General features: G+C 39.5%; 50 non-coding genes across 50 annotated transcripts; all 50 read left to right on the forward strand.

The window, feature by feature from the left end:
• Positions 1-233: 233 nt before the first annotated feature.
• trnac-gca (transfer RNA cysteine (anticodon GCA)) lies at positions 234-305 on the forward strand. The gene has a single exon. It is a non-coding gene; the product is annotated as a tRNA-Cys (tRNA).
• Positions 306-722: 417 nt separating this feature from the next.
• On the forward strand, positions 723-794 carry trnac-gca (transfer RNA cysteine (anticodon GCA)). Its single transcript has one exon. It is a non-coding gene; the product is annotated as a tRNA-Cys (tRNA).
• A 674-nt stretch (positions 795-1,468) lies between these two features.
• Positions 1,469-1,540, forward strand: trnac-gca (transfer RNA cysteine (anticodon GCA)). Its single transcript has one exon. It is a non-coding gene; the product is annotated as a tRNA-Cys (tRNA).
• A 304-nt stretch (positions 1,541-1,844) lies between these two features.
• Positions 1,845-1,916, forward strand: trnac-gca (transfer RNA cysteine (anticodon GCA)). Its single transcript has one exon. It is a non-coding gene; the product is annotated as a tRNA-Cys (tRNA).
• Positions 1,917-2,590: 674 nt separating this feature from the next.
• Positions 2,591-2,662, forward strand: trnac-gca (transfer RNA cysteine (anticodon GCA)). The gene has a single exon. It is a non-coding gene; the product is annotated as a tRNA-Cys (tRNA).
• Positions 2,663-3,336: 674 nt separating this feature from the next.
• trnac-gca (transfer RNA cysteine (anticodon GCA)) lies at positions 3,337-3,408 on the forward strand. Its single transcript has one exon. It is a non-coding gene; the product is annotated as a tRNA-Cys (tRNA).
• A 304-nt stretch (positions 3,409-3,712) lies between these two features.
• Positions 3,713-3,784, forward strand: trnac-gca (transfer RNA cysteine (anticodon GCA)). The gene has a single exon. It is a non-coding gene; the product is annotated as a tRNA-Cys (tRNA).
• A 305-nt stretch (positions 3,785-4,089) lies between these two features.
• trnac-gca (transfer RNA cysteine (anticodon GCA)) lies at positions 4,090-4,161 on the forward strand. The gene has a single exon. It is a non-coding gene; the product is annotated as a tRNA-Cys (tRNA).
• A 304-nt stretch (positions 4,162-4,465) lies between these two features.
• trnac-gca (transfer RNA cysteine (anticodon GCA)) lies at positions 4,466-4,537 on the forward strand. The gene has a single exon. It is a non-coding gene; the product is annotated as a tRNA-Cys (tRNA).
• A 674-nt stretch (positions 4,538-5,211) lies between these two features.
• Positions 5,212-5,283, forward strand: trnac-gca (transfer RNA cysteine (anticodon GCA)). Its single transcript has one exon. It is a non-coding gene; the product is annotated as a tRNA-Cys (tRNA).
• A 304-nt stretch (positions 5,284-5,587) lies between these two features.
• trnac-gca (transfer RNA cysteine (anticodon GCA)) lies at positions 5,588-5,659 on the forward strand. Its single transcript has one exon. It is a non-coding gene; the product is annotated as a tRNA-Cys (tRNA).
• Positions 5,660-6,076: 417 nt separating this feature from the next.
• Positions 6,077-6,148, forward strand: trnac-gca (transfer RNA cysteine (anticodon GCA)). The gene has a single exon. It is a non-coding gene; the product is annotated as a tRNA-Cys (tRNA).
• Positions 6,149-6,822: 674 nt separating this feature from the next.
• Positions 6,823-6,894, forward strand: trnac-gca (transfer RNA cysteine (anticodon GCA)). Its single transcript has one exon. It is a non-coding gene; the product is annotated as a tRNA-Cys (tRNA).
• A 304-nt stretch (positions 6,895-7,198) lies between these two features.
• trnac-gca (transfer RNA cysteine (anticodon GCA)) lies at positions 7,199-7,270 on the forward strand. The gene has a single exon. It is a non-coding gene; the product is annotated as a tRNA-Cys (tRNA).
• Positions 7,271-7,944: 674 nt separating this feature from the next.
• On the forward strand, positions 7,945-8,016 carry trnac-gca (transfer RNA cysteine (anticodon GCA)). Its single transcript has one exon. It is a non-coding gene; the product is annotated as a tRNA-Cys (tRNA).
• A 304-nt stretch (positions 8,017-8,320) lies between these two features.
• Positions 8,321-8,392, forward strand: trnac-gca (transfer RNA cysteine (anticodon GCA)). The gene has a single exon. It is a non-coding gene; the product is annotated as a tRNA-Cys (tRNA).
• A 304-nt stretch (positions 8,393-8,696) lies between these two features.
• Positions 8,697-8,768, forward strand: trnac-gca (transfer RNA cysteine (anticodon GCA)). The gene has a single exon. It is a non-coding gene; the product is annotated as a tRNA-Cys (tRNA).
• A 417-nt stretch (positions 8,769-9,185) lies between these two features.
• Positions 9,186-9,257, forward strand: trnac-gca (transfer RNA cysteine (anticodon GCA)). Its single transcript has one exon. It is a non-coding gene; the product is annotated as a tRNA-Cys (tRNA).
• Positions 9,258-9,931: 674 nt separating this feature from the next.
• trnac-gca (transfer RNA cysteine (anticodon GCA)) lies at positions 9,932-10,003 on the forward strand. The gene has a single exon. It is a non-coding gene; the product is annotated as a tRNA-Cys (tRNA).
• A 304-nt stretch (positions 10,004-10,307) lies between these two features.
• On the forward strand, positions 10,308-10,379 carry trnac-gca (transfer RNA cysteine (anticodon GCA)). Its single transcript has one exon. It is a non-coding gene; the product is annotated as a tRNA-Cys (tRNA).
• A 674-nt stretch (positions 10,380-11,053) lies between these two features.
• On the forward strand, positions 11,054-11,125 carry trnac-gca (transfer RNA cysteine (anticodon GCA)). The gene has a single exon. It is a non-coding gene; the product is annotated as a tRNA-Cys (tRNA).
• A 304-nt stretch (positions 11,126-11,429) lies between these two features.
• On the forward strand, positions 11,430-11,501 carry trnac-gca (transfer RNA cysteine (anticodon GCA)). The gene has a single exon. It is a non-coding gene; the product is annotated as a tRNA-Cys (tRNA).
• Positions 11,502-12,175: 674 nt separating this feature from the next.
• Positions 12,176-12,247, forward strand: trnac-gca (transfer RNA cysteine (anticodon GCA)). The gene has a single exon. It is a non-coding gene; the product is annotated as a tRNA-Cys (tRNA).
• Positions 12,248-12,551: 304 nt separating this feature from the next.
• trnac-gca (transfer RNA cysteine (anticodon GCA)) lies at positions 12,552-12,623 on the forward strand. The gene has a single exon. It is a non-coding gene; the product is annotated as a tRNA-Cys (tRNA).
• A 1,050-nt stretch (positions 12,624-13,673) lies between these two features.
• On the forward strand, positions 13,674-13,745 carry trnac-gca (transfer RNA cysteine (anticodon GCA)). The gene has a single exon. It is a non-coding gene; the product is annotated as a tRNA-Cys (tRNA).
• Positions 13,746-14,049: 304 nt separating this feature from the next.
• trnac-gca (transfer RNA cysteine (anticodon GCA)) lies at positions 14,050-14,121 on the forward strand. Its single transcript has one exon. It is a non-coding gene; the product is annotated as a tRNA-Cys (tRNA).
• A 417-nt stretch (positions 14,122-14,538) lies between these two features.
• Positions 14,539-14,610, forward strand: trnac-gca (transfer RNA cysteine (anticodon GCA)). Its single transcript has one exon. It is a non-coding gene; the product is annotated as a tRNA-Cys (tRNA).
• A 674-nt stretch (positions 14,611-15,284) lies between these two features.
• Positions 15,285-15,356, forward strand: trnac-gca (transfer RNA cysteine (anticodon GCA)). Its single transcript has one exon. It is a non-coding gene; the product is annotated as a tRNA-Cys (tRNA).
• Positions 15,357-15,660: 304 nt separating this feature from the next.
• On the forward strand, positions 15,661-15,732 carry trnac-gca (transfer RNA cysteine (anticodon GCA)). Its single transcript has one exon. It is a non-coding gene; the product is annotated as a tRNA-Cys (tRNA).
• A 674-nt stretch (positions 15,733-16,406) lies between these two features.
• Positions 16,407-16,478, forward strand: trnac-gca (transfer RNA cysteine (anticodon GCA)). The gene has a single exon. It is a non-coding gene; the product is annotated as a tRNA-Cys (tRNA).
• A 304-nt stretch (positions 16,479-16,782) lies between these two features.
• On the forward strand, positions 16,783-16,854 carry trnac-gca (transfer RNA cysteine (anticodon GCA)). Its single transcript has one exon. It is a non-coding gene; the product is annotated as a tRNA-Cys (tRNA).
• A 674-nt stretch (positions 16,855-17,528) lies between these two features.
• Positions 17,529-17,600, forward strand: trnac-gca (transfer RNA cysteine (anticodon GCA)). Its single transcript has one exon. It is a non-coding gene; the product is annotated as a tRNA-Cys (tRNA).
• A 304-nt stretch (positions 17,601-17,904) lies between these two features.
• On the forward strand, positions 17,905-17,976 carry trnac-gca (transfer RNA cysteine (anticodon GCA)). The gene has a single exon. It is a non-coding gene; the product is annotated as a tRNA-Cys (tRNA).
• Positions 17,977-18,280: 304 nt separating this feature from the next.
• Positions 18,281-18,352, forward strand: trnac-gca (transfer RNA cysteine (anticodon GCA)). The gene has a single exon. It is a non-coding gene; the product is annotated as a tRNA-Cys (tRNA).
• Positions 18,353-19,026: 674 nt separating this feature from the next.
• Positions 19,027-19,098, forward strand: trnac-gca (transfer RNA cysteine (anticodon GCA)). Its single transcript has one exon. It is a non-coding gene; the product is annotated as a tRNA-Cys (tRNA).
• A 304-nt stretch (positions 19,099-19,402) lies between these two features.
• trnac-gca (transfer RNA cysteine (anticodon GCA)) lies at positions 19,403-19,474 on the forward strand. Its single transcript has one exon. It is a non-coding gene; the product is annotated as a tRNA-Cys (tRNA).
• Positions 19,475-19,891: 417 nt separating this feature from the next.
• Positions 19,892-19,963, forward strand: trnac-gca (transfer RNA cysteine (anticodon GCA)). Its single transcript has one exon. It is a non-coding gene; the product is annotated as a tRNA-Cys (tRNA).
• Positions 19,964-20,637: 674 nt separating this feature from the next.
• Positions 20,638-20,709, forward strand: trnac-gca (transfer RNA cysteine (anticodon GCA)). Its single transcript has one exon. It is a non-coding gene; the product is annotated as a tRNA-Cys (tRNA).
• A 304-nt stretch (positions 20,710-21,013) lies between these two features.
• Positions 21,014-21,085, forward strand: trnac-gca (transfer RNA cysteine (anticodon GCA)). Its single transcript has one exon. It is a non-coding gene; the product is annotated as a tRNA-Cys (tRNA).
• A 674-nt stretch (positions 21,086-21,759) lies between these two features.
• trnac-gca (transfer RNA cysteine (anticodon GCA)) lies at positions 21,760-21,831 on the forward strand. The gene has a single exon. It is a non-coding gene; the product is annotated as a tRNA-Cys (tRNA).
• A 304-nt stretch (positions 21,832-22,135) lies between these two features.
• On the forward strand, positions 22,136-22,207 carry trnac-gca (transfer RNA cysteine (anticodon GCA)). Its single transcript has one exon. It is a non-coding gene; the product is annotated as a tRNA-Cys (tRNA).
• A 674-nt stretch (positions 22,208-22,881) lies between these two features.
• Positions 22,882-22,953, forward strand: trnac-gca (transfer RNA cysteine (anticodon GCA)). The gene has a single exon. It is a non-coding gene; the product is annotated as a tRNA-Cys (tRNA).
• A 304-nt stretch (positions 22,954-23,257) lies between these two features.
• On the forward strand, positions 23,258-23,329 carry trnac-gca (transfer RNA cysteine (anticodon GCA)). Its single transcript has one exon. It is a non-coding gene; the product is annotated as a tRNA-Cys (tRNA).
• Positions 23,330-24,003: 674 nt separating this feature from the next.
• trnac-gca (transfer RNA cysteine (anticodon GCA)) lies at positions 24,004-24,075 on the forward strand. The gene has a single exon. It is a non-coding gene; the product is annotated as a tRNA-Cys (tRNA).
• Positions 24,076-24,749: 674 nt separating this feature from the next.
• On the forward strand, positions 24,750-24,821 carry trnac-gca (transfer RNA cysteine (anticodon GCA)). Its single transcript has one exon. It is a non-coding gene; the product is annotated as a tRNA-Cys (tRNA).
• A 304-nt stretch (positions 24,822-25,125) lies between these two features.
• On the forward strand, positions 25,126-25,197 carry trnac-gca (transfer RNA cysteine (anticodon GCA)). The gene has a single exon. It is a non-coding gene; the product is annotated as a tRNA-Cys (tRNA).
• Positions 25,198-25,871: 674 nt separating this feature from the next.
• Positions 25,872-25,943, forward strand: trnac-gca (transfer RNA cysteine (anticodon GCA)). The gene has a single exon. It is a non-coding gene; the product is annotated as a tRNA-Cys (tRNA).
• Positions 25,944-26,360: 417 nt separating this feature from the next.
• trnac-gca (transfer RNA cysteine (anticodon GCA)) lies at positions 26,361-26,432 on the forward strand. The gene has a single exon. It is a non-coding gene; the product is annotated as a tRNA-Cys (tRNA).
• Positions 26,433-27,106: 674 nt separating this feature from the next.
• trnac-gca (transfer RNA cysteine (anticodon GCA)) lies at positions 27,107-27,178 on the forward strand. Its single transcript has one exon. It is a non-coding gene; the product is annotated as a tRNA-Cys (tRNA).
• A 304-nt stretch (positions 27,179-27,482) lies between these two features.
• Positions 27,483-27,554, forward strand: trnac-gca (transfer RNA cysteine (anticodon GCA)). The gene has a single exon. It is a non-coding gene; the product is annotated as a tRNA-Cys (tRNA).
• The last annotated feature ends 218 nt before the right edge of the window (positions 27,555-27,772 follow it).

Genomic DNA, 27,772 nt, shown 5'->3' on the forward strand with positions numbered 1-27,772 from the left:
AAATGTCCCTCATTTGATATTTTTTCTCTCAGTCTAACAGTACCAAACAGAGTGGGTAGTCTGCTGCTCTTGAGATCCAGAGGTGTCAGGTAATTTTTTTTTCTATCCACTTGAAATCAAATACATTACTGGTGTGTTTTCCAAGAGGGAGAGTTTTTGAAGAGGCAAAATAACTCTCCATCTAAAATGGCCCTTGTTAGTCAGTTTATCCCTCTTATACAGTGTCTGACAGAGGGGGTATAGCTCAGTGGTAGAGCATTTGACTGCAGATCAAGAGGTCCCAGGTTCAAATCCTGGTGCCCCCTTGATGTCAAGTACTATCTAATTGTATCTTGAGAGATGGAGTGCTCATTTTCAGGTGTTGTTCCTCAATCTAAAATGTCCCTCATTTGATGTTTTTTCTCTCAGTCTAACAGTACCAAACAGAGTGGGTAGTCTGCTGCTCTTGAGATTCGGAGGTGTCAGGTAATTCTTTTTTTCTATCCACTTGAAATCAAATACATTACTGGTGTGTTTTACAAGAGGGAGAGTTTTTGAAGAGGCAAAATAACTCTCCATCTAAAATGGCCCTTGTTAGACAGTTTATCCCTCTTATACAGTTTCTGACAGAGGGGGTATAGCTCAGTGGTAGAGCATTTGACTGCAGATCAAGAGGTCCCAGGTTCAAATCCTAAAATGACCCTTGTTAGACAGTTTTTCCCTCTTACACAGTTTCTGACAGAGGGGGTATAGCTCAGTGGTAGAGCATTTGACTGCAGATCAAGAGGTCCCAGGTTCAAATCCTGGTGCCCCCTTGATGTCAAGTACTATCTAATTGTATCTTTAGAGTCGGAGTGCTCATTTTCAGGAGTTGTTACTCAATCTAAAATGTCCATCATTTGATGTTTTTTCTCTCAGTCAGACAGTTCCAAACAAAGGTGGAAGTGCGATAGACTTCAGATCCAGAGGACTCGGGTTCAAATCCTTTAGTGAACTTGAAATCAAATACTTTTTAATGTGTGCTTTCAAAGAGAGAGTGTTCTTTATTAGGTTATGTAGATCTCCATCTTAAATGTCCCTTATTAGACAATTTTTGGACATTTTTCCATTAGCGTGGGTAAAGCTCAGTGGTAGAGAATTTGACTGCAGATCAAGCGGTCCCAGTTTCAAATTCTGGTGCCCCCTTAAAATCAAGTGCTTTCTAAGTGTATCTTGACGGTTAGAGTATTCTTTTTTAGATTATGTTACTCAATCTAAAATGTCCCTCATTTGATATTTTTTCTCTCAGTCTAACAGTACCAAACAGAGTGGGTAGTCTGCTGATCTGGAGATTCGGAGGTGTCAGGTAATTTTTTTTTCTATCCACTTGAAATCAAATACATTACTGGTGTGTTTTCCAAGAGGGAGAGTTTTTGAAGAGGCAAAATAACTCTCCATCTAAAATGGCCCTTGTTAGACAGTTTATCCCTCTTATACAGTTTCTGACAGAGGGGGTATAGCTCAGTGGTAGAGCATTTGACTGCAGATCAAGAGGTCCCAGGTTCAAATCCTGGTGCCACCTTGATGTCAAGAACTATCTAATTGTATCTTTAGAGTCGGAGTGCTCATTTTCAGGTGTTGTTCCTCAATCTAAAATGTCCCTCATTTGATTTTTTTTCTCTCAGTCTAACAGTACCAAACAGAGTGGGTAGTCTGCTGCTCTTGAGATCCAGAGGTGTCAGGTAATTTTTTTTTCTATCCACTTGAAATCAAATACATTACTGGTGTGTTTTCCAAGAGGGAGAGTTTTTGAAGAGGCAAAATAACTCTCCATCTAAAATGGCCCTTGTTAGTCAGTTTATCCCTCTTATACAGTGTCTGACAGAGGGGGTATAGCTCAGTGGTAGAGCATTTGACTGCAGATCAAGAGGTCCCAGGTTCAAATCCTGGTGCCCCCTTGATGTCAAGTACTATCTAATTGTATCTTTAGAGTCGGAGTGCTCATTTTCAGGAGTTGTTACTCAATCTAAAATGTCCATCATTTGATGTTTTTTCTCTCAGTCAGACAGTTCCAAACAAAGGTGGAAGTGCGATAGACTTCAGATCAAGAGGACTCAGGTTCAAATCCTTTAGTGAACTTGAAATCAAATACTTTTTAATGTGTGCTTTCAAAGAGAGAGTGTTCTTTATTAGGTTATGTAGATCTCCATCTTAAATGTCCCTTATTAGACAATTTTTGGACATTTTTCCATTAGCGTGGGTAAAGCTCAGTGGTAGAGAATTTGACTGCAGATCAAGCGGTCCCAGTTTCAAATTCTGGTGCCCCCTTAAAATCAAGTGCTTTCTAAGTGTATCTTGACGGTTAGAGTATTCTTTTTTAGATTATGTTACTCAATCTAAAATGTCCCTCATTTGATATTTTTTCTCTCAGTCTAACAGTACCAAACAGAGTGGGTAGTCTGCTGCTCTTGAGATCCAGAGGTGTCAGGTAATTTTTTTTTCTATCCACTTGAAATCAAATACATTACTGGTGTGTTTTCCAAGAGGGAGAGTTTTTGAAGAGGCAAAATAACTCTCCATCTAAAATGGCCCTTGTTAGTCAGTTTATCCCTCTTATACAGTGTCTGACAGAGGGGGTATAGCTCAGTGGTAGAGCATTTGACTGCAGATCAAGAGGTCCCAGGTTCAAATCCTGGTGCCCCCTTGATGTCAAGTACTATCTAATTGTATCTTTAGAGTCGGAGTGCTCATTTTCAGGAGTTGTTACTCAATCTAAAATGTCCATCATTTGATGTTTTTTCTCTCAGTCAGACAGTTCCAAACAAAGGTGGAAGTGCGATAGACTTCAGATCAAGAGGACTCAGGTTCAAATCCTTTAGTGAACTTGAAATCAAATACTTTTTAATGTGTGCTTTCAAAGAGAGAGTGTTCTTTATTAGGTTATGTAGATCTCCATCTTAAATGTCCCTTATTAGACAATTTTTGGACATTTTTCCATTAGCGTGGGTAAAGCTCAGTGGTAGAGAATTTGACTGCAGATCAAGCGGTCCCAGTTTCAAATTCTGGTGCCCCCTTAAAATCAAGTGCTTTCTAAGTGTATCTTGACGGTTAGAGTATTCTTTTTTAGATTATGTTACTCAATCTAAAATGTCCCTCATTTGATATTTTTTCTCTCAGTCTAACAGTACCAAACAGAGTGGGTAGTCTGCTGCTCTTGAGATCCAGAGGTGTCAGGTAATTTTTTTTTCTATCCACTTGAAATCAAATACATTACTGGTGTGTTTTCCAAGAGGGAGAGTTTTTGAAGAGGCAAAATAACTCTCCATCTAAAATGGCCCTTGTTAGACAGTTTATCCCTCTTATACAGTTTCTGACAGAGGGGGTATAGCTCAGTGGTAGAGCATTTGACTGCAGATCAAGAGGTCCCAGGTTCAAATCCTGGTGCCACCTTGATGTCAAGAACTATCTAATTGTATCTTTAGAGTCGGAGTGCTCATTTTCAGGTGTTGTTCCTCAATCTAAAATGTCCCTCATTTGATATTTTTTCTCTCAGTCTAACAGTACCAAACAGAGTGGGTAGTCTGCTGCTCTTGAGATCCAGAGGTGTCAGGTAATTTTTTTTTCTATCCACTTGAAATCAAATACATTACTGGTGTGTTTTCCAAGAGGGAGAGTTTTTGAAGAGGCAAAATAACTCTCCATCTAAAATGGCCCTTGTTAGACAGTTTATCCCTCTTATACAGTGTCTGACAGAGGGGGTATAGCTCAGTGGTAGAGCATTTGACTGCAGATCAAGAGCTCCCAGGTTCAAATCCTGGTGCCCCCTTGATGTCAAGTACTATCTAATTGTATCTTGAGAGATGGAGTGCTCATTTTCAGGTGTTGTTCCTCAATCTAAAATGTCCCTCATTTGATGTTTTTTCTCTCAGTCTAACAGTACCAAACAGAGTGGGTAGTCTGCTGCTCTTGAGATTCGGAGGTGTCAGGTAATTCTTTTTTTCTATCCACTTGAAATCAAATACATTACTGGTGTGTTTTACAAGAGGGAGAGTTTTTGAAGAGGCAAAATAACTCTCCATCTAAAATGGCCCTTGTTAGACAGTTTATCCCTCTTATACAGTTTCTGACAGAGGGGGTATAGCTCAGTGGTAGAGCATTTGACTGCAGATCAAGAGGTCCCAGGTTCAAATCCTGGTGCCACCTTGATGTCAAGAACTATCTAATTGTATCTTTAGAGTCGGAGTGCTCATTTTCAGGTGTTGTTCCTCAATCTAAAATGTCCCTCATTTGATTTTTTTTCTCTCAGTCTAACAGTACCAAACAGAGTGGGTAGTCTGCTGCTCTTGAGATCCAGAGGTGTCAGGTAATTTTTTTTTCTATCCACTTGAAATCAAATACATTACTGGTGTGTTTTCCAAGAGGGAGAGTTTTTGAAGAGGCAAAATAACTCTCCATCTAAAATGGCCCTTGTTAGTCAGTTTATCCCTCTTATACAGTGTCTGACAGAGGGGGTATAGCTCAGTGGTAGAGCATTTGACTGCAGATCAAGAGGTCCCAGGTTCAAATCCTGGTGCCCCCTTGATGTCAAGTACTATCTAATTGTATCTTTAGAGTCGGAGTGCTCATTTTCAGGAGTTGTTACTCAATCTAAAATGTCCATCATTTGATGTTTTTTCTCTCAGTCAGACAGTTCCAAACAAAGGTGGAAGTGCGATAGACTTCAGATCAAGAGGACTCAGGTTCAAATCCTTTAGTGAACTTGAAATCAAATACTTTTTAATGTGTGCTTTCAAAGAGAGAGTGTTCTTTATTAGGTTATGTAGATCTCCATCTTAAATGTCCCTTATTAGACAATTTTTGGACATTTTTCCATTAGCGTGGGTAAAGCTCAGTGGTAGAGAATTTGACTGCAGATCAAGCGGTCCCAGTTTCAAATTCTGGTGCCCCCTTAAAATCAAGTGCTTTCTAAGTGTATCTTGACGGTTAGAGTATTCTTTTTTAGATTATGTTACTCAATCTAAAATGTCCCTCATTTGATATTTTTTCTCTCAGTCTAACAGTACCAAACAGAGTGGGTAGTCTGCTGCTCTTGAGATCCAGAGGTGTCAGGTAATTTTTTTTTCTATCCACTTGAAATCAAATACATTACTGGTGTGTTTTCCAAGAGGGAGAGTTTTTGAAGAGGCAAAATAACTCTCCATCTAAAATGGCCCTTGTTAGACAGTTTATCCCTCTTATACAGTTTCTGACAGAGGGGGTATAGCTCAGTGGTAGAGCATTTGACTGCAGATCAAGAGGTCCCAGGTTCAAATCCTGGTGCCACCTTGATGTCAAGAACTATCTAATTGTATCTTTAGAGTCGGAGTGCTCATTTTCAGGTGTTGTTCCTCAATCTAAAATGTCCCTCATTTGATATTTTTTCTCTCAGTCTAACAGTACCAAACAGAGTGGGTAGTCTGCTGCTCTTGAGATCCAGAGGTGTCAGGTAATTTTTTTTTCTATCCACTTGAAATCAAATACATTACTGGTGTGTTTTCCAAGAGGGAGAGTTTTTGAAGAGGCAAAATAACTCTCCATCTAAAATGGCCCTTGTTAGACAGTTTATCCCTCTTATACAGTGTCTGACAGAGGGGGTATAGCTCAGTGGTAGAGCATTTGACTGCAGATCAAGAGCTCCCAGGTTCAAATCCTGGTGCCCCCTTGATGTCAAGTACTATCTAATTGTATCTTGAGAGATGGAGTGCTCATTTTCAGGTGTTGTTCCTCAATCTAAAATGTCCCTCATTTGATGTTTTTTCTCTCAGTCTAACAGTACCAAACAGAGTGGGTAGTCTGCTGCTCTTGAGATTCGGAGGTGTCAGGTAATTCTTTTTTTCTATCCACTTGAAATCAAATACATTACTGGTGTGTTTTACAAGAGGGAGAGTTTTTGAAGAGGCAAAATAACTCTCCATCTAAAATGGCCCTTGTTAGACAGTTTATCCCTCTTATACAGTTTCTGACAGAGGGGGTATAGCTCAGTGGTAGAGCATTTGACTGCAGATCAAGAGGTCCCAGGTTCAAATCCTAAAATGACCCTTGTTAGACAGTTTTTCCCTCTTACACAGTTTCTGACAGAGGGGGTATAGCTCAGTGGTAGAGCATTTGACTGCAGATCAAGAGGTCCCAGGTTCAAATCCTGGTGCCCCCTTGATGTCAAGTACTATCTAATTGTATCTTTAGAGTCGGAGTGCTCATTTTCAGGAGTTGTTACTCAATCTAAAATGTCCATCATTTGATGTTTTTTCTCTCAGTCAGACAGTTCCAAACAAAGGTGGAAGTGCGATAGACTTCAGATCAAGAGGACTCGGGTTCAAATCCTTTAGTGAACTTGAAATCAAATACTTTTTAATGTGTGCTTTCAAAGAGAGAGTGTTCTTTATTAGGTTATGTAGATCTCCATCTTAAATGTCCCTTATTAGACAATTTTTGGACATTTTTCCATTAGCGTGGGTAAAGCTCAGTGGTAGAGAATTTGACTGCAGATCAAGCGGTCCCAGTTTCAAATTCTGGTGCACCCTTAAAATCAAGTGCTTTCTAAGTGTATCTTGACGGTTAGAGTATTCTATTTTAGATTATGTTACTCAATCTAAAATGTCCCTCATTTGATATTTTTTCTCTCAGTCTAACAGTACCAAACAGAGTGGGTAGTCTGCTGCTCTTGAGATCCAGAGGTGTCAGGTAATTTTTTTTTCTATCCACTTGAAATCAAATACATTACTGGTGTGTTTTCCAAGAGGGAGAGTTTTTGAAGAGGCAAAATAACTCTCCATCTAAAATGGCCCTTGTTAGACAGTTTATCCCTCTTATACAGTTTCTGACAGAGGGGGTATAGCTCAGTGGTAGAGCATTTGACTGCAGATCAAGAGGTCCCAGGTTCAAATCCTGGTGCCCCCTTGATGTCAAGTACTATCTAATTGTATCTTGAGAGATGGAGTGCTCATTTTCAGGTGTTGTTCCTCAATCTAAAATGTCCCTCATTTGATGTTTTTTCTCTCAGTCTAACAGTACCAAACAGAGTGGGTAGTCTGCTGCTCTTGAGATCCAGAGGTGTCAGGTAATTTTTTTTTCTATCCACTTGAAATCAAATACATTACTGGTGTGTTTTCCAAGAGGGAGAGTTTTTGAAGAGGCAAAATAACTCTCCGTCTAAAATGGCCCTTGTTAGTCAGTTTATCCCTCTTATACAGTGTCTGACAGAGGGGGTATAGCTCAGTGGTAGAGCATTTGACTGCAGATCAAGAGGTCCCAGGTTCAAATCCTGGTGCCCCCTTGATGTCAAGTACTATCTAATTGTATCTTTAGAGTCGGAGTGCTCATTTTCAGGAGTTGTTACTCAATCTAAAATGTCCATCATTTGATGTTTTTTCTCTCAGTCAGACAGTTCCAAACAAAGGTGGAAGTGCGATAGACTTCAGATCAAGAGGACTCAAGTTCAAATCCTTTAGTGAACTTGAAATCAAATACTTTTTAATGTGTGCTTTCAAAGAGAGAGTGTTCTTTATTAGGTTATGTAGATCTCCATCTTAAATGTCCCTTATTAGACAATTTTTGGACATTTTTCCATTAGCGTGGGTAAAGCTCAGTGGTAGAGAATTTGACTGCAGATCAAGCGGTCCCAGTTTCAAATTCTGGTGCCCCCTTAAAATCAAGTGCTTTCTAAGTGTATCTTGACGGTTAGAGTATTCTTTTTTAGATTATGTTACTCAATCTAAAATGTCCCTCATTTGATATTTTTTCTCTCAGTCTAACAGTACCAAACAGAGTGGGTAGTCTGCTGCTCTTGAGATCCAGAGGTGTCAGGTAATTTTTTTTTCTATCCACTTGAAATCAAATACATTACTGGTGTGTTTTCCAAGAGGGAGAGTTTTTGAAGAGGCAAAATAACTCTCCATCTAAAATGGCCCTTGTTAGACAGTTTATCCCTCTTATACAGTTTCTGACAGAGGGGGTATAGCTCAGTGGTAGAGCATTTGACTGCAGATCAAGAGGTCCCAGGTTCAAATCCTGGTGCCACCTTGATGTCAAGAACTATCTAATTGTATCTTTAGAGTCGGAGTGCTCATTTTCAGGTGTTGTTCCTCAATCTAAAATGTCCCTCATTTGATATTTTTTCTCTCAGTCTAACAGTACCAAACAGAGTGGGTAGTCTGCTGCTCTTGAGATCCAGAGGTGTCAGGTAATTTTTTTTTCTATCCACTTGAAATCAAATACATTACTGGTGTGTTTTCCAAGAGGGAGAGTTTTTGAAGAGGCAAAATAACTCTCCATCTAAAATGGCCCTTGTTAGACAGTTTATCCCTCTTATACAGTTCCTGACAGAGGGGGTATAGCTCAGTGGTAGAGCATTTGACTGCAGATCAAGAGGTCCCAGGTTCAAATCCTGGTGCCACCTTGATGTCAAGAACTATCTAATTGTATCTTTAGAGTCGGAGTGCTCATTTTCAGGTGTTGTTCCTCAATCTAAAATGTCCCTCATTTGATATTTTTTCTCTCAGTCTAACAGTACCAAACAGAGTGGGTAGTCTGCTGCTCTTGAGATCCAGAGGTGTCAGGTAATTTTTTTTTCTATCCACTTGAAATCAAATACATTACTGGTGTGTTTTCCAAGAGGGAGAGTTTTTGAAGAGGCAAAATAACTCTCCATCTAAAATGGCCCTTGTTAGTCAGTTTATCCCTCTTATACAGTGTCTGACAGAGGGGGTATAGCTCAGTGGTAGAGCATTTGACTGCAGATCAAGAGGTCCCAGGTTCAAATCCTGGTGCCCCCTTGATGTCAAGTACTATCTAATTGTATCTTGAGAGATGGAGTGCTCATTTTCAGGAGTTGTTACTCAATCTAAAATGTCCATCATTTGATGTTTTTTCTCTCAGTCTAACAGTACCAAACAGAGTGGGTAGTCTGCTGCTCTTGAGATTCGGAGGTGTCAGGTAATTCTTTTTTTCTATCCACTTGAAATCAAATACATTACTGGTGTGTTTTACAAGAGGGAGAGTTTTTGAAGAGGCAAAATAACTCTCCATCTAAAATGGCCCTTGTTAGACAGTTTATCCCTCTTATACAGTTTCTGACAGAGGGGGTATAGCTCAGTGGTAGAGCATTTGACTGCAGATCAAGAGGTCCCAGGTTCAAATCCTAAAATGACCCTTGTTAGACAGTTTTTCCCTCTTACACAGTTTCTGACAGAGGGGGTATAGCTCAGTGGTAGAGCATTTGACTGCAGATCAAGAGGTCCCAGGTTCAAATCCTGGTGCCCCCTTGATGTCAAGTACTATCTAATTGTATCTTTAGAGTCGGAGTGCTCATTTTCAGGAGTTGTTACTCAATCTAAAATGTCCATCATTTGATGTTTTTTCTCTCAGTCAGACAGTTCCAAACAAAGGTGGAAGTGCGATAGACTTCAGATCAAGAGGACTCGGGTTCAAATCCTTTAGTGAACTTGAAATCAAATACTTTTTAATGTGTGCTTTCAAAGAGAGAGTGTTCTTTATTAGGTTATGTAGATCTCCATCTTAAATGTCCCTTATTAGACAATTTTTGGACATTTTTCCATTAGCGTGGGTAAAGCTCAGTGGTAGAGAATTTGACTGCAGATCAAGCGGTCCCAGTTTCAAATTCTGGTGCACCCTTAAAATCAAGTGCTTTCTAAGTGTATCTTGACGGTTAGAGTATTCTATTTTAGATTATGTTACTCAATCTAAAATGTCCCTCATTTGATATTTTTTCTCTCAGTCTAACAGTACCAAACAGAGTGGGTAGTCTGCTGCTCTTGAGATCCAGAGGTGTCAGGTAATTTTTTTTTCTATCCACTTGAAATCAAATACATTACTGGTGTGTTTTCCAAGAGGGAGAGTTTTTGAAGAGGCAAAATAACTCTCCATCTAAAATGGCCCTTGTTAGACAGTTTATCCCTCTTATACAGTTTCTGACAGAGGGGGTATAGCTCAGTGGTAGAGCATTTGACTGCAGATCAAGAGGTCCCAGGTTCAAATCCTGGTGCCCCCTTGATGTCAAGTACTATCTAATTGTATCTTGAGAGATGGAGTGCTCATTTTCAGGTGTTGTTCCTCAATCTAAAATGTCCCTCATTTGATGTTTTTTCTCTCAGTCTAACAGTACCAAACAGAGTGGGTAGTCTGCTGCTCTTGAGATTCGGAGGTGTCAGGTAATTTTTTTTTCTATCCACTTGAAATCAAATACATTACTGGTGTGTTTTACAAGAGGGAGAGTTTTTGAAGAGGCAAAATAACTCTCCATCTAAAATGGCCCTTGTTAGACAGTTTTTCCCTCTTACACAGTTTCTGACAGAGGGGGTATAGCTCAGTGGTAGAGCATTTGACTGCAGCTCAAGAGGTCCCAGGTTCAAATCCTGGTGCCCCCTTGATATCAAGTACAATCTAATTGTATCTTTAGAGTCGGAGTGCTCATTTTCAGGAGTTGTTACTCAATCTAAAATGTCCATCATTTGATGTTTTTTCTCTCAGTCAGAGAGTTCCAAACAAAGGTGGAAGTGCGATAGACTTCAGATCAAGAGGACTCGGGTTCAAATCCTTTAGTGAACTTGAAATCAAATACTTTTTAATGTGTGCTTTCAAAGAGAGAGTGTTCTTTATTAGGTTATGTAGATCTCCATCTTAAATGTCCCTTATTAGACAATTTTTGGACATTTTTCCATTAGCGTGGGTAAAGCTCAGTGGTAGAGAATTTGACTGCAGATCAAGCGGTCCCAGTTTCAAATTCTGGTGCCCCCTTAAAATCAAGTGCTTTCTAAGTGTATCTTGACGGTTAGAGTATTCTTTTTTAGATTATGTTACTCAATCTAAAATGTCCCTCATTTGATATTTTTTCTCTCAGTCTAACAGTACCAAACAGAGTGGGTAGTCTGCTGATCTGGAGATTCGGAGGTGTCAGGTAATTTTTTTTTCTATCCACTTGAAATCAAATACATTACTGGTGTGTTTTCCAAGAGGGAGAGTTTTTGAAGAGGCAAAATAACTCTCCATCTAAAATGGCCCTTGTTAGACAGTTTATCCCTCTTATACAGTTCCTGACAGAGGGGGTATAGCTCAGTGGTAGAGCATTTGACTGCAGATCAAGAGGTCCCAGGTTCAAATCCTGGTGCCACCTTGATGTCAAGAACTATCTAATTGTATCTTTAGAGTCGGAGTGCTCATTTTCAGGTGTTGTTCCTCAATCTAAAATGTCCCTCATTTGATATTTTTTCTCTCAGTCTAACAGTACCAAACAGAGTGGGTAGTCTGCTGCTCTTGAGATCCAGAGGTGTCAGGTAATTTTTTTTTCTATCCACTTGAAATCAAATACATTACTGGTGTGTTTTCCAAGAGGGAGAGTTTTTGAAGAGGCAAAATAACTCTCCATCTAAAATGGCCCTTGTTAGTCAGTTTATCCCTCTTATACAGTGTCTGACAGAGGGGGTATAGCTCAGTGGTAGAGCATTTGACTGCAGATCAAGAGGTCCCAGGTTCAAATCCTGGTGCCCCCTTGATGTCAAGTACTATCTAATTGTATCTTTAGAGTCGGAGTGCTCATTTTCAGGAGTTGTTACTCAATCTAAAATGTCCATCATTTGATGTTTTTTCTCTCAGTCAGACAGTTCCAAACAAAGGTGGAAGTGCGATAGACTTCAGATCAAGAGGACTCAAGTTCAAATCCTTTAGTGAACTTGAAATCAAATACTTTTTAATGTGTGCTTTCAAAGAGAGAGTGTTCTTTATTAGGTTATGTAGATCTCCATCTTAAATGTCCCTTATTAGACAATTTTTGGACATTTTTCCATTAGCGTGGGTAAAGCTCAGTGGTAGAGAATTTGACTGCAGATCAAGCGGTCCCAGTTTCAAATTCTGGTGCCCCCTTAAAATCAAGTGCTTTCTAAGTGTATCTTGACGGTTAGAGTATTCTTTTTTAGATTATGTTACTCAATCTAAAATGTCCCTCATTTGATATTTTTTCTCTCAGTCTAACAGTACCAAACAGAGTGGGTAGTCTGCTGCTCTTGAGATCCAGAGGTGTCAGGTAATTTTTTTTTCTATCCACTTGAAATCAAATACATTACTGGTGTGTTTTCCAAGAGGGAGAGTTTTTGAAGAGGCAAAATAACTCTCCATCTAAAATGGCCCTTGTTAGACAGTTTATCCCTCTTATACAGTTTCTGACAGAGGGGGTATAGCTCAGTGGTAGAGCATTTGACTGCAGATCAAGAGGTCCCAGGTTCAAATCCTGGTGCCACCTTGATGTCAAGAACTATCTAATTGTATCTTTAGAGTCGGAGTGCTCATTTTCAGGTGTTGTTCCTCAATCTAAAATGTCCCTCATTTGATATTTTTTCTCTCAGTCTAACAGTACCAAACAGAGTGGGTAGTCTGCTGCTCTTGAGATCCAGAGGTGTCAGGTAATTTTTTTTTCTATCCACTTGAAATCAAATACATTACTGGTGTGTTTTCCAAGAGGGAGAGTTTTTGAAGAGGCAAAATAACTCTCCATCTAAAATGGCCCTTGTTAGACAGTTTATCCCTCTTATACAGTTTCTGACAGAGGGGGTATAGCTCAGTGGTAGAGCATTTGACTGCAGATCAAGAGGTCCCAGGTTCAAATCCTGGTGCCACCTTGATGTCAAGAACTATCTAATTGTATCTTTAGAGTCGGAGTGCTCATTTTCAGGTGTTGTTCCTCAATCTAAAATGTCCCTCATTTGATATTTTTTCTCTCAGTCTAACAGTACCAAACAGAGTGGGTAGTCTGCTGCTCTTGAGATCCAGAGGTGTCAGGTAATTTTTTTTTCTATCCACTTGAAATCAAATACATTACTGGTGTGTTTTCCAAGAGGGAGAGTTTTTGAAGAGGCAAAATAACTCTCCATCTAAAATGGCCCTTGTTAGTCAGTTTATCCCTCTTATACAGTGTCTGACAGAGGGGGTATAGCTCAGTTGTAGAGCATTTGACTGCAGATCAAGAGGTCCCAGGTTCAAATACTGGTGCCCCCTTGATGTCAAGTACTATCTAATTGTATCTTTAGGGACGGAGTGCTCATTTTCAGGAGTTGTTACTCAATCTAAAATGTCCATCATTTGATGTTTTTTCTCTCAGTCAGACAGTTCCAAACAAAGGTGGAAGTGCGATAGACTTCAGATCAAGAGGACTCAGGTTCAAATCCTTTAGTGAACTTGAAATCAAATACTTTTTAATGTGTGCTTTCAAAGAGAGAGTGTTCTTTATTAGGTTATGTAGATCTCCATCTTAAATGTCCCTTATTAGACAATTTTTGGACATTTTTCCATTAGCGTGGGTAAAGCTCAGTGGTAGAGAATTTGACTGCAGATCAAGCGGTCCCAGTTTCAAATTCTGGTGCCCCCTTAAAATCAAGTGCTTTCTAAGTGTATCTTGACGGTTAGAGTATTCTTTTTTAGATTATGTTACTCAATCTAAAATGTCCCTCATTTGATATTTTTTCTCTCAGTCTAACAGTACCAAACAGAGTGGGTAGTCTGCTGCTCTTGAGATCCAGAGGTGTCAGGTAATTTTTTTTTCTATCCACTTGAAATCAAATACATTACTGGTGTGTTTTCCAAGAGGGAGAGTTTTTGAAGAGGCAAAATAACTCTCCATCTAAAATGGCCCTTGTTAGACAGTTTATCCCTCTTATACAGTTTCTGACAGAGGGGGTATAGCTCAGTGGTAGAGCATTTGACTGCAGATCAAGAGGTCCCAGGTTCAAATCCTGGTGCCACCTTGATGTCAAGAACTATCTAATTGTATCTTTAGAGTCGGAGTGCTCATTTTCAGGTGTTGTTCCTCAATCTAAAATGTCCCTCATTTGATATTTTTTCTCTCAGTCTAACAGTACCAAACAGAGTGGGTAGTCTGCTGCTCTTGAGATCCAGAGGTGTCAGGTAATTTTTTTTTCTATCCACTTGAAATCAAATACATTACTGGTGTGTTTTCCAAGAGGGAGAGTTTTTGAAGAGGCAAAATAACTCTCCATCTAAAATGGCCCTTGTTAGACAGTTTATCCCTCTTATACAGTGTCTGACAGAGGGGGTATAGCTCAGTGGTAGAGCATTTGACTGCAGATCAAGAGCTCCCAGGTTCAAATCCTGGTGCCCCCTTGATGTCAAGTACTATCTAATTGTATCTTGAGAGATGGAGTGCTCATTTTCAGGTGTTGTTCCTCAATCTAAAATGTCCCTCATTTGATGTTTTTTCTCTCAGTCTAACAGTACCAAACAGAGTGGGTAGTCTGCTGCTCTTGAGATTCGGAGGTGTCAGGTAATTCTTTTTTTCTATCCACTTGAAATCAAATACATTACTGGTGTGTTTTACAAGAGGGAGAGTTTTTGAAGAGGCAAAATAACTCTCCATCTAAAATGGCCCTTGTTAGACAGTTTATCCCTCTTATACAGTTTCTGACAGAGGGGGTATAGCTCAGTGGTAGAGCATTTGACTGCAGATCAAGAGGTCCCAGGTTCAAATCCTAAAATGACCCTTGTTAGACAGTTTTTCCCTCTTACACAGTTTCTGACAGAGGGGGTATAGCTCAGTGGTAGAGCATTTGACTGCAGATCAAGAGGTCCCAGGTTCAAATCCTGGTGCCCCCTTGATGTCAAGTACTATCTAATTGTATCTTTAGAGTCGGAGTGCTCATTTTCAGGAGTTGTTACTCAATCTAAAATGTCCATCATTTGATGTTTTTTCTCTCAGTCAGACAGTTCCAAACAAAGGTGGAAGTGCGATAGACTTCAGATCAAGAGGACTCGGGTTCAAATCCTTTAGTGAACTTGAAATCAAATACTTTTTAATGTGTGCTTTCAAAGAGAGAGTGTTCTTTATTAGGTTATGTAGATCTCCATCTTAAATGTCCCTTATTAGACAATTTTTGGACATTTTTCCATTAGCGTGGGTAAAGCTCAGTGGTAGAGAATTTGACTGCAGATCAAGCGGTCCCAGTTTCAAATTCTGGTGCACCCTTAAAATCAAGTGCTTTCTAAGTGTATCTTGACGGTTAGAGTATTCTTTTTTAGATTATGTTACTCAATCTAAAATGTCCCTCATTTGATATTTTTTCTCTCAGTCTAACAGTACCAAACAGAGTGGGTAGTCTGCTGCTCTTGAGATCCAGAGGTGTCAGGTAATTTTTTTTTCTATCCACTTGAAATCAAATACATTACTGGTGTGTTTTCCAAGAGGGAGAGTTTTTGAAGAGGCAAAATAACTCTCCATCTAAAATGGCCCTTGTTAGACAGTTTATCCCTCTTATACAGTTTCTGACAGAGGGGGTATAGCTCAGTGGTAGAGCATTTGACTGCAGATCAAGAGGTCCCAGGTTCAAATCCTGGTGCCCCCTTGATGTCAAGTACTATCTAATTGTATCTTGAGAGATGGAGTGCTCATTTTCAGGTGTTGTTCCTCAATCTAAAATGTCCCTCATTTGATGTTTTTTCTCTCAGTCTAACAGTACCAAACAGAGTGGGTAGTCTGCTGCTCTTGAGATTCGGAGGTGTCAGGTAATTTTTTTTTCTATCCACTTGAAATCAAATACATTACTGGTGTGTTTTACAAGAGGGAGAGTTTTTGAAGAGGCAAAATAACTCTCCATCTAAAATGGCCCTTGTTAGACAGTTTTTCCCTCTTACACAGTTTCTGACAGAGGGGGTATAGCTCAGTGGTAGAGCATTTGACTGCAGCTCAAGAGGTCCCAGGTTCAAATCCTGGTGCCCCCTTGATATCAAGTACAATCTAATTGTATCTTTAGAGTCGGAGTGCTCATTTTCAGGAGTTGTTACTCAATCTAAAATGTCCATCATTTGATGTTTTTTCTCTCAGTCAGAGAGTTCCAAACAAAGGTGGAAGTGCGATAGACTTCAGATCAAGAGGACTCGGGTTCAAATCCTTTAGTGAACTTGAAATCAAATACTTTTTAATGTGTGCTTTCAAAGAGAGAGTGTTCTTTATTAGGTTATGTAGATCTCCATCTTAAATGTCCCTTATTAGACAATTTTTGGACATTTTTCCATTAGCGTGGGTAAAGCTCAGTGGTAGAGAATTTGACTGCAGATCAAGCGGTCCCAGTTTCAAATTCTGGTGCCCCCTTAAAATCAAGTGCTTTCTAAGTGTATCTTGACGGTTAGAGTATTCTTTTTTAGATTATGTTACTCAATCTAAAATGTCCCTCATTTGATATTTTTTCTCTCAGTCTAACAGTACCAAACAGAGTGGGTAGTCTGCTGATCTGGAGATTCGGAGGTGTCAGGCAATTTTTTTTTCTATCCACTTGAAATCAAATACATTACTGGTGTGTTTTCCAAGAGGGAGAGTTTTTGAAGAGGCAAAATAACTCTCCATCTAAAATGGCCCTTGTTAGACAGTTTATCCCTCTTATACAGTTCCTGACAGAGGGGGTATAGCTCAGTGGTAGAGCATTTGACTGCAGATCAAGAGGTCCCAGGTTCAAATCCTGGTGCCACCTTGATGTCAAGAACTATCTAATTGTATCTTTAGAGTCGGAGTGCTCATTTTCAGGTGTTGTTCCTCAATCTAAAATGTCCCTCATTTGATATTTTTTCTCTCAGTCTAACAGTACCAAACAGAGTGGGTAGTCTGCTGCTCTTGAGATCCAGAGGTGTCAGGTAATTTTTTTTTCTATCCACTTGAAATCAAATACATTACTGGTGTGTTTTCCAAGAGGGAGAGTTTTTGAAGAGGCAAAATAACTCTCCATCTAAAATGGCCCTTGTTAGTCAGTTTATCCCTCTTATACAGTGTCTGGCAGAGGGGGTATAGCTCAGTGGTAGAGCATTTGACTGCAGATCAAGAGGTCCCAGGTTCAAATCCTGGTGCCCCCTTGATGTCAAGTACTATCTAATTGTATCTTTAGAGTTGGAGTGCTCATTTTCAGGAGTTGTTACTCAATCTAAAATGTCCATCATTTGATGTTTTTTCTCTCAGTCAGACAGTTCCAAACAAAGGTGGAAGTGCGATAGACTTCAGATCAAGAGGACTCAGGTTCAAATCCTTTAGTGAACTTGAAATCAAATACTTTTTAATGTGTGCTTTCAAAGAGAGAGTGTTCTTTATTAGGTTATGTAGATCTCCATCTTAAATGTCCCTTATTAGACAATTTTTGGACATTTTTCCATTAGCGTGGGTAAAGCTCAGTGGTAGAGAATTTGACTGCAGATCAAGCGGTCCCAGTTTCAAATTCTGGTGCCCCCTTAAAATCAAGTGCTTTCTAAGTGTATCTTGACGGTTAGAGTATTTTTTTTTTGATTATGTTACTCAATCTAAAATGTCCCTCATTTGATATTTTTTCTCTCAGTCTAACAGTACCAAACAGAGTGGGTAGTCTGCTGCTCTTGAGATCCAGAGGTGTCAGGTAATTTTTTTTTCTATCCACTTGAAATCAAATACATTACTGGTGTGTTTTCCAAGAGGGAGAGTTTTTGAAGAGGCAAAATAACTCTCCATCTAAAATGGCCCTTGTTAGACAGTTTATCCCTCTTATACAGTTTCTGACAGAGGGGGTATAGCTCAGTGGTAGAGCATTTGACTGCAGATCAAGAGGTCCCAGGTTCAAATCCTGGTGCCACCTTGATGTCAAGAACTATCTAATTGTATCTTTAGAGTCGGAGTGCTCATTTTCAGGTGTTGTTCCTCAATCTAAAATGTCCCTCATTTGATATTTTTTCTCTCAGTCTAACAGTACCAAACAGAGTGGGTAGTCTGCTGCTCTTGAGATCCAGAGGTGTCAGGTAATTTTTTTTTCTATCCACTTGAAATCAAATACATTACTGGTGTGTTTTCCAAGAGGGAGAGTTTTTGAAGAGGCAAAATAACTCTCCATCTAAAATGGCCCTTGTTAGACAGTTTATCCCTCTTATACAGTTTCTGACAGAGGGGGTATAGCTCAGTGGTAGAGCATTTGACTGCAGATCAAGAGGTCCCAGGTTCAAATCCTGGTGCCACCTTGATGTCAAGAACTATCTAATTGTATCTTTAGAGTCGGAGTGCTCATTTTCAGGTGTTGTTCCTCAATCTAAAATGTCCCTCATTTGATATTTTTTCTCTCAGTCTAACAGTACCAAACAGAGTGGGTAGTCTGCTGCTCTTGAGATCCAGAGGTGTCAGGTAATTTTTTTTTCTATCCACTTGAAATCAAATACATTACTGGTGTGTTTTCCAAGAGGGAGAGTTTTTGAAGAGGCAAAATAACTCTCCATCTAAAATGGCCCTTGTTAGTCAGTTTATCCCTCTTATACAGTGTCTGACAGAGGGGGTATAGCTCAGTGGTAGAGCATTTGACTGCAGATCAAGAGGTCCCAGGTTCAAATACTGGTGCCCCCTTGATGTCAAGTACTATCTAATTGTATCTTTAGAGTCGGAGTGCTCATTTTCAGGAGTTGTTACTTTATCTAAAATGTCCATCATTTGATGTTTTTTCTCTCAGTCAGACAGTTCCAAACAAAGGTGGAAGTGCGATAGACTTCAGATCAAGAGGACTCAGGTTCAAATCCTTTAGTGAACTTGAAATCAAATACTTTTTAATGTGTGCTTTCAAAGAGAGAGTGTTCTTTATTAGGTTATGTAGATCTCCATCTTAAATGTCCCTTATTAGACAATTTTTGGACATTTTTCCATTAGCGTGGGTAAAGCTCAGTGGTAGAGAATTTGACTGCAGATCAAGCGGTCCCAGTTTCAAATTCTGGTGCCCCCTTAAAATCAAGTGCTTTCTAAGTGTATCTTGACGGTTAGAGTATTCTTTTTTAGATTATGTTACTCAATCTAAAATGTCCCTCATTTGATATTTTTTCTCTCAGTCTAACAGTACCAAACAGAGTGGGTAGTCTGCTGCTCTTGAGATCCAGAGGTGTCAGGTAATTTTTTTTTCTATCCACTTGAAATCAAATACATTACTGGTGTGTTTTCCAAGAGGGAGAGTTTTTGAAGAGGCAAAATAACTCTCCATCTAAAATGGCCCTTGTTAGACAGTTTATCCCTCTTATACAGTTTCTGACAGAGGGGGTATAGCTCAGTGGTAGAGCATTTGACTGCAGATCAAGAGGTCCCAGGTTCAAATCCTGGTGCCACCTTGATGTCAAGAACTATCTAATTGTATCTTTAGAGTCGGAGTGCTCATTTTCAGGTGTTGTTCCTCAATCTAAAATGTCCCTCATTTGATATTTTTTCTCTCAGTCTAACAGTACCAAACAGAGTGGGTAGTCTGCTGCTCTTGAGATCCAGAGGTGTCAGGTAATTTTTTTTTCTATCCACTTGAAATCAAATACATTACTGGTGTGTTTTCCAAGAGGGAGAGTTTTTGAAGAGGCAAAATAACTCTCCATCTAAAATGGCCCTTGTTAGACAGTTTATCCCTCTTATACAGTGTCTGACAGAGGGGGTATAGCTCAGTGGTAGAGCATTTGACTGCAGATCAAGAGCTCTCAGGTTCAAATCCTGGTGCCCCCTTGATGTCAAGTACTATCTAATTGTATCTTGAGAGATGGAGTGCTCATTTTCAGGTGTTGTTCCTCAATCTAAAATGTCCCTCATTTGATGTTTTTTCTCTCAGTCTAACAGTACCAAACAGAGTGGGTAGTCTGCTGCTCTTGAGATTCGGAGGTGTCAGGTAATTCTTTTTTTCTATCCACTTGAAATCAAATACATTACTGGTGTGTTTTACAAGAGGGAGAGTTTTTGAAGAGGCAAAATAACTCTCCATCTAAAATGGCCCTTGTTAGACAGTTTATCCCTCTTATACAGTTTCTGACAGAGGGGGTATAGCTCAGTGGTAGAGCATTTGACTGCAGATCAAGAGGTCCCAGGTTCAAATCCTAAAATGACCCTTGTTAGACAGTTTTTCCCTCTTACACAGTTTCTGACAGAGGGGGTATAGCTCAGTGGTAGAGCATTTGACTGCAGATCAAGAGGTCCCAGGTTCAAATCCTGGTGCCCCCTTGATGTCAAGTACTATCTAATTGTATCTTTAGAGTCGGAGTGCTCATTTTCAGGAGTTGTTACTCAATCTAAAATGTCCATCATTTGATGTTTTTTCTCTCAGTCAGACAGTTCCAAACAAAGGTGGAAGTGCGATAGACTTCAGATCAAGAGGACTCGGGTTCAAATCCTTTAGTGAACTTGAAATCAAATACTTTTTAATGTGTGCTTTCAAAGAGAGAGTGTTCTTTATTAGGTTATGTAGATCTCCATCTTAAATGTCCCTTATTAGACAATTTTTGGACATTTTTCCATTAGCGTGGGTAAAGCTCAGTGGTAGAGAATTTGACTGCAGATCAAGCGGTCCCAGTTTCAAATTCTGGTGCACCCTTAAAATCAAGTGCTTTCTAAGTGTATCTTGACGGTTAGAGTATTCTTTTTTAGATTATGTTACTCAATCTAAAATGTCCCTCATTTGATATTTTTTCTCTCAGTCTAACAGTACCAAACAGAGTGGGTAGTCTGCTGCTCTTGAGATCCAGAGGTGTCAGGTAATTTTTTTTTCTATCCACTTGAAATCAAATACATTACTGGTGTGTTTTCCAAGAGGGAGAGTTTTTGAAGAGGCAAAATAACTCTCCATCTAAAATGGCCCTTGTTAGACAGTTTATCCCTCTTATACAGTTTCTGACAGAGGGGGTATAGCTCAGTGGTAGAGCATTTGACTGCAGATCAAGAGGTCCCAGATTCAAATCCTGGTGCCCCCTTGATGTCAAGTACTATCTAATTGTATCTTGAGAGATGGAGTGCTCATTTTCAGGTGTTGTTCCTCAATCTAAAATGTCCCTCATTTGATGTTTTTTCTCTCAGTCTAACAGTACCAAACAGAGTGGGTAGTCTGCTGCTCTTGAGATTCGGAGGTGTCAGGTAATTTTTTTTTCTATCCACTTGAAATCAAATACATTACTGGTGTGTTTTACAAGAGGGAGAGTTTTTGAAGAGGCAAAATAACTCTCCATCTAAAACGGCCCTTGTTAGACAGTTTTTCCCTCTTACACAGTTTCTGACAGAGGGGGTATAGCTCAGTGGTAGAGCATTTGACTGCAGCTCAAGAGGTCCCAGGTTCAAATCCTGGTGCCCCCTTGATATCAAGTACAATCTAATTGTATCTTTAGAGTCGGAGTGCTCATTTTCAGGAGTTGTTACTCAATCTAAAATGTCCATCATTTGATGTTTTTTCTCTCAGTCAGAGAGTTCCAAACAAAGGTGGAAGTGCGATAGACTTCAGATCAAGAGGACTCGGGTTCAAATCCTTTAGTGAACTTGAAATCAAATACTTTTTAATGTGTGCTTTCAAAGAGAGAGTGTTCTTTATTAGGTTATGTAGATCTCCATCTTAAATGTCCCTTATTAGACAATTTTTGGACATTTTTCCATTAGCGTGGGTAAAGCTCAGTGGTAGAGAATTTGACTGCAGATCAAGCGGTCCCAGTTTCAAATTCTGGTGCCCCCTTAAAATCAAGTGCTTTCTAAGTGTATCTTGACGGTTAGAGTATTCTTTTTTAGATTATGTTACTCAATCTAAAATGTCCCTCATTTGATATTTTTTCTCTCAGTCTAACAGTACCAAACAGAGTGGGTAGTCTGCTGATCTGGAGATTCGGAGGTGTCAGGTAATTTTTTTTTCTATCCACTTGAAATCAAATACATTACTGGTGTGTTTTCCAAGAGGGAGAGTTTTTGAAGAGGCAAAATAACTCTCCATCTAAAATGGCCCTTGTTAGACAGTTTATCCCTCTTATACAGTTCCTGACAGAGGGGGTATAGCTCAGTGGTAGAGCATTTGACTGCAGATCAAGAGGTCCCAGGTTCAAATCCTGGTGTCCCCTTGATGTCAAGTACTATCTAATTGTATCTTGAGAGATGGAGTGCTCATTTTCGGGTGTTGTTCTTCAATCTAAAATGTCCCTCATTTGATGTTTTTTCTCTCAGTCTAACAGTACCAAACAGAGTGGGTAGTCTGCTGCTCTTGAGATTCGGAGGTGTCAGGTAATTTTTTTTTCTATCCACTTGAAATCAAATACATTACTGGTGTGTTTTACAAGAGGGAGAGTTTTTGAAGAGGCAAAATAACTCTCCATCTAAAATGGCCCTTGTTAGACAGTTTTTCCCTCTTACACAGTTTCTGACAGAGGGGGTATAGCTCAGTGGTAGAGCATTTGACTGCAGTTCAAGAGGTCCCAGGTTCAAATCCTGGTGCCCCCTTGATGTCAAGTACTATCTAATTGTATCTTTAGAGTCGGAGTGCTCATTTTCAGGAGTTGTTACTCAATCTAAAATGTCCATCATTTGATGTTTTTTCTCTCAGTCAGACAGTTCCAAACAAAGGTGGAAGTGCGATAGACTTCAGATCAAGAGGACTCAGGTTCAAATCCTTTAGTGAACTTGAAATCAAATACTTTTTAATGTGTGCTTTCAAAGAGAGAGTGTTCTTTATTAGGTTATGTAGATCTCCATCTTAAATGTCCCTTATTAGACAATTTTTGGACATTTTTCCATTAGCGTGGGTAAAGCTCAGTGGTAGAGAATTTGACTGCAGATCAAGCGGTCCCAGTTTCAAATTCTGGTGCCCCCTTAAAATCAAGTGCTTTCTAAGTGTATCTTGACGGTTAGAGTATTCTTTTTTAGATTATGTTACTCAATCTAAAATGTCCCTCATTTGATATTTTTTCTCTCAGTCTAACAGTACCAAACAGAGTGGGTAGTCTGCTGCTCTTGAGATCCAGAGGTGTCAGGTAATTTTTTTTTCTATCCACTTGAAATCAAATACATTACTGGTGTGTTTTCCAAGAGGGAGAGTTTTTGAAGAGGCAAAATAACTCTCCATCTAAAATGGCCCTTGTTAGACAGTTTATCCCTCTTATACAGTTTCTGACAGAGGGGGTATAGCTCAGTGGTAGAGCATTTGACTGCAGATCAAGAGGTCCCAGGTTCAAATCCTGGTGCCCCCTTGATGTCAAGTACTATCTAATTGTATCTTGAGAGAGGGAGTGCTCATTTTCAGGTGTTGTTCCTCAATCTAAAATGTCCCTCATTTGATGTTTTTTCTCTCAGTCTAACAGTACCAAACAGAGTGGGTAGTCTGCTGCTCTTGAGATTCGGAGGTGTCAGGTAATTTTTTTTTCTATCCACTTGAAATCAAATACATTACTGGTGTGTTTTACAAGAGGGAGAGTTTTTGAAGAGGCAAAATAACTCTCCATCTAAAATGGCCCTTGTTAGACAGTTTTTCCCTCTTACACAGTTTCTGACAGAGGGGGTATAGCTCAGTGGTAGAGCATTTGACTGCAGCTCAAGAGGTCCCAGGTTCAAATCCTGGTGCCCCCTTGATATCAAGTACAATCTAATTGTATCTTTAGAGTCGGAGTGCTCATTTTCAGGAGTTGTTACTCAATCTAAAATGTCCATCATTTGATGTTTTTTCTCTCAGTCAGAGAGTTCCAAACAAAGGTGGAAGTGCGATAGACTTCAGATCAAGAGGACTCGGGTTCAAATCCTTTAGTGAACTTGAAATCAAATACTTTTTAATGTGTGCTTTCAAAGAGAGAGTGTTCTTTATTAGGTTATGTAGATCTCCATCTTAAATGTCCCTTATTAGACAATTTTTGGACATTTTTCCATTAGCGTGGGTAAAGCTCAGTGGTAGAGAATTTGACTGCAGATCAAGCGGTCCCAGTTTCAAATTCTGGTGCCCCCTTAAAATCAAGTGCTTTCTAAGTGTATCTTGACGGTTAGAGTATTCTTTTTTAGATTATGTTACTCAATCTAAAATGTCCCTCATTTGATATTTTTTCTCTCAGTCTAACAGTACCAAACAGAGTGGGTAGTCTGCTGATCTGGAGATTCGGAGGTGTCAGGTAATTTTTTTTTCTATCCACTTGAAATCAAATACATTACTGGTGTGTTTTCCAAGAGGGAGAGTTTTTGAAGAGGCAAAATAACTCTCCATCTAAAATGGCCCTTGTTAGACAGTTTTTCCCTCTTACACAGTTTCTGACAGAGGGGGTATAGCTCAGTGGTAGAGCATTTGACTGCAGTTCAAGAGGTCCCAGGTTCAAATCCTGGTGCCCCCTTGATGTCAAGTACTATCTAATTGTATCTTTAGAGTCGGAGTGCTCATTTTCAGGAGTTGTTACTCAATCTAAAATGTCCATCATTTGATGTTTTTTCTCTCAGTCAGACAGTTCCAAACAAAGGTGGAAGTGCGATAGACTTCAGATCAAGAGGACTCAGGTTCAAATCCTTTAGTGAACTTGAAATCAAATACTTTTTAATGTGTGCTTTCAAAGAGAGAGTGTTCTTTATTAGGTTATGTAGATCTCCATCTTAAATGTCCCTTATTAGACAATTTTTGGACATTTTTCCATTAGCGTGGGTAAAGCTCAGTGGTAGAGAATTTGACTGCAGATCAAGCGGTCCCAGTTTCAAATTCTGGTGCCCCCTTAAAATCAAGTGCTTTCTAAGTGTATCTTGACGGTTAGAGTATTCTTTTTTAGATTATGTTACTCAATCTAAAATGTCCCTCATTTGATATTTTTTCTCTCAGTCTAACAGTACCAAACAGAGTGGGTAGTCTGCTGATCTGGAGATTCGGAGGTGTCAGGTAATTTTTTTTTCTATCCACTTGAAATCAAATACATTACTGGTGTGTTTTCCTAGAGGGAGAGTTTTTGAAGAGGCAAAATAACTCTCCATCTAAAATGGCCCTTGTTAGACAGTTTATCCCTCTTATACAGCTCCTGACAGAGGGGGTATAGCTCAGTGGTAGAGCATTTGACTGCAGATCAAGAGGTCCCAGGTTCAAATCCTGGTGCCCCCTTGATGTCAAGTACTATCTAATTGTATCTTGAGAGATGGAGTGCTCATTTTCGGGTGTTGTTCTTCAATCTAAAATGTCCCTCATTTGATGTTTTTTCTCTCAGTCTAACAGTACCAAACAGAGTGGGTAGTCTGCTGCTCTTGAGATTCGGAGGTGTCAGGTAATTTTTTTTTCTATCCACTTGAAATCAAATACATTACTGGTGTGTTTTACAAGAGGGAGAGTTTTTGAAGAGGCAAAATAACTCTCCATCTAAAATGGCCCTTGTTAGACAGTTTTTCCCTCTTACACAGTTTCTGTCAGAGGGGGTATAGCTCAGTGGTAGAGCATTTGACTGCAGTTCAAGAGGTCCCAGGTTCAAATCCTGGTGCCCCCTTGATGTCAAGTACTATCTAATTGTATCTTTAGAGTCGGAGTGCTCATTTTCAGGAGTTGTTACTCAATCTAAAATGTCCATCATTTGATGTTTTTTCTCTCAGTCAGACAGTTCCAAACAAAGGTGGAAGTGCGATAGACTTCAGATCAAGAGGACTCAGGTTCAAATCCTTTAGTGAACTTGAAATCAAATACTTTTTAATGTGTGCTTTCAAAGAGAGAGTGTTCTTTATTAGGTTATGTAGATCTCCATCTTAAATGTCCCTTATTAGACAATTTTTGGACATTTTTCCATTAGCGTGGGTAAAGCTCAGTGGTAGAGAATTTGACTGCAGATCAAGCGGTCCCAGTTTCAAATTCTGGTGCCCCCTTAAAATCAAGTGCTTTCTAAGTGTATCTTGACGGTTAGAGTATTCTTTTTTAGATTATGTTACTCAATCTAAAATGTCCCTCATTTGATATTTTTTCTCTCAGTCTAACAGTACCAAACAGAGTGGGTAGTCTGCTGCTCTTGAGATCCAGAGGTGTCAGGTAATTTTTTTTTCTATCCACTTGAAATCAAATACATTACTGGTGTGTTTTCCAAGAGGGAGAGTTTTTGAAGAGAAAAAATAACTCTCCATCTAAAATGGCCCTTGTTAGACAGTTTTTCCCTCTTACACAGTTTCTGACAGAGGGGGTATAGCTCAGTGGTAGAGCATTTGACTGCAGATCAAGAGGTCCCAGGTTCAAATCCTGGTGCCCCCTTGATGTCAAGTACTATCTAATTGTATCTTGAGAGTCGGAGTGCTCATTTTCAGGTGTTGTTCCTCAATCTAAAATGTCCCTCATTTGATGTTTTTTCTCTCAGTCTAACAGTACCAAACAGAGTGGGTAGTCTGCTGCTCTTGAGATTCGGAGGTGTCAGGTAATTCTTTTTTTCTATCCACTTGAAATCAAATACATTACTGGTGTGTTTTACAAGAGGGAGAGTTTTTGAAGAGTCAAAATAACTCTCCATCTAAAATGGCCCTTGTTAGACAGTTTATCCCTCTTATACAGTTTCTGACAGAGGGGGTATAGCTCAGTGGTAGAGCATTTGACTGCAGATCAAGAGGTCCCAGGTTCAAATCCTAAAATGACCCTTGTTAGACAGTTTTTCCCTCTTACACAGTTTCTGACAGAGGGGGTATAGCTCAGTGGTAGAGCATTTGACTGCAGATCAAGAGGTCCCAGGTTCAAATCCTGGTGCCCCCTTGATGTCAAGTACTATCTAATTGTATCTTTAGAGTCGGAGTGCTCATTTTCAGGAGTTGTTACTCAATCTAAAATGTCCATCATTTGATGTTTTTTCTCTCAGTCAGACAGTTCCAAACAAAGGTGGAAGTGCGATAGACTTCAGATCAAGAGGACTCGGGTTCAAATCCTTTAGTGAACTTGAAATCAAATACTTTTTAATGTGTGCTTTCAAAGAGAGAGTGTTCTTTATTAGGTTATGTAGATCTCCATCTTAAATGTCCCTTATTAGACAATTTTTGGACATTTTTCCATTAGCGTGGGTAAAGCTCAGTGGTAGAGAATTTGACTGCAGATCAAGCGGTCCCAGTTTCAAATTCTGGTGCACCCTTAAAATCAAGTGCTTTCTAAGTGTATCTTGACGGTTAGAGTATTCTTTTTTAGATTATGTTACTCAATCTAAAATGTCCCTCATTTGATATTTTTTCTCTCAGTCTAACAGTACCAAACAGAGTGGGTAGTCTGCTGATCTGGAGATTCGGAGGTGTCAGGTAATTTTTTTTTCTATCCACTTGAAATCAAATACATTACTGGTGTGTTTTCCAAGAGGGAGAGTTTTTGAAGAGGCAAAATAACTCTCCATCTAAAATGGCCCTTGTTAGACAGTTTATCCCTCTTATACAGTTCCTGACAGAGGGGGTATAGCTCAGTGGTAGAGCATTTGACTGCAGATCAAGAGGTCCCAGGTTCAAATCCTGGTGTCCCCTTGATGTCAAGTACTATCTAATTGTATCTTGAGAGATGGAGTGCTCATTTTCGGGTGTTGTTCTTCAATCTAAAATGTCCCTCATTTGATGTTTTTTCTCTCAGTCTAACAGTACCAAACAGAGTGGGTAGTCTGCTGCTCTTGAGATTCGGAGGTGTCAGGTAATTTTTTTTTCTATCCACTTGAAATCAAATACATTACTGGTGTGTTTTACAAGAGGGAGAGTTTTTGAAGAGGCAAAATAACTCTCCATCTAAAATGGCCCTTGTTAGACAGTTTTTCCCTCTTACACAGTTTCTGACAGAGGGGGTATAGCTCAGTGGTAGAGCATTTGACTGCAGTTCAAGAGGTCCCAGGTTCAAATCCTGGTGCCCCCTTGATGTCAAGTACTATCTAATTGTATCTTTAGAGTCGGAGTGCTCATTTTCAGGAGTTGTTACTCAATCTAAAATGTCCATCATTTGATGTTTTTTCTCTCAGTCAGACAGTTCCAAACAAAGGTGGAAGTGCGATAGACTTCAGATCAAGAGGACTCAGGTTCAAATCCTTTAGTGAACTTGAAATCAAATACTTTTTAATGTGTGCTTTCAAAGAG

The sequence above is a fragment of the Salvelinus fontinalis genome, chromosome 29 (assembly GCF_029448725.1).
Source record: "Salvelinus fontinalis isolate EN_2023a chromosome 29, ASM2944872v1, whole genome shotgun sequence".
NCBI lineage: Eukaryota > Metazoa > Chordata > Actinopteri > Salmoniformes > Salmonidae > Salvelinus > Salvelinus fontinalis.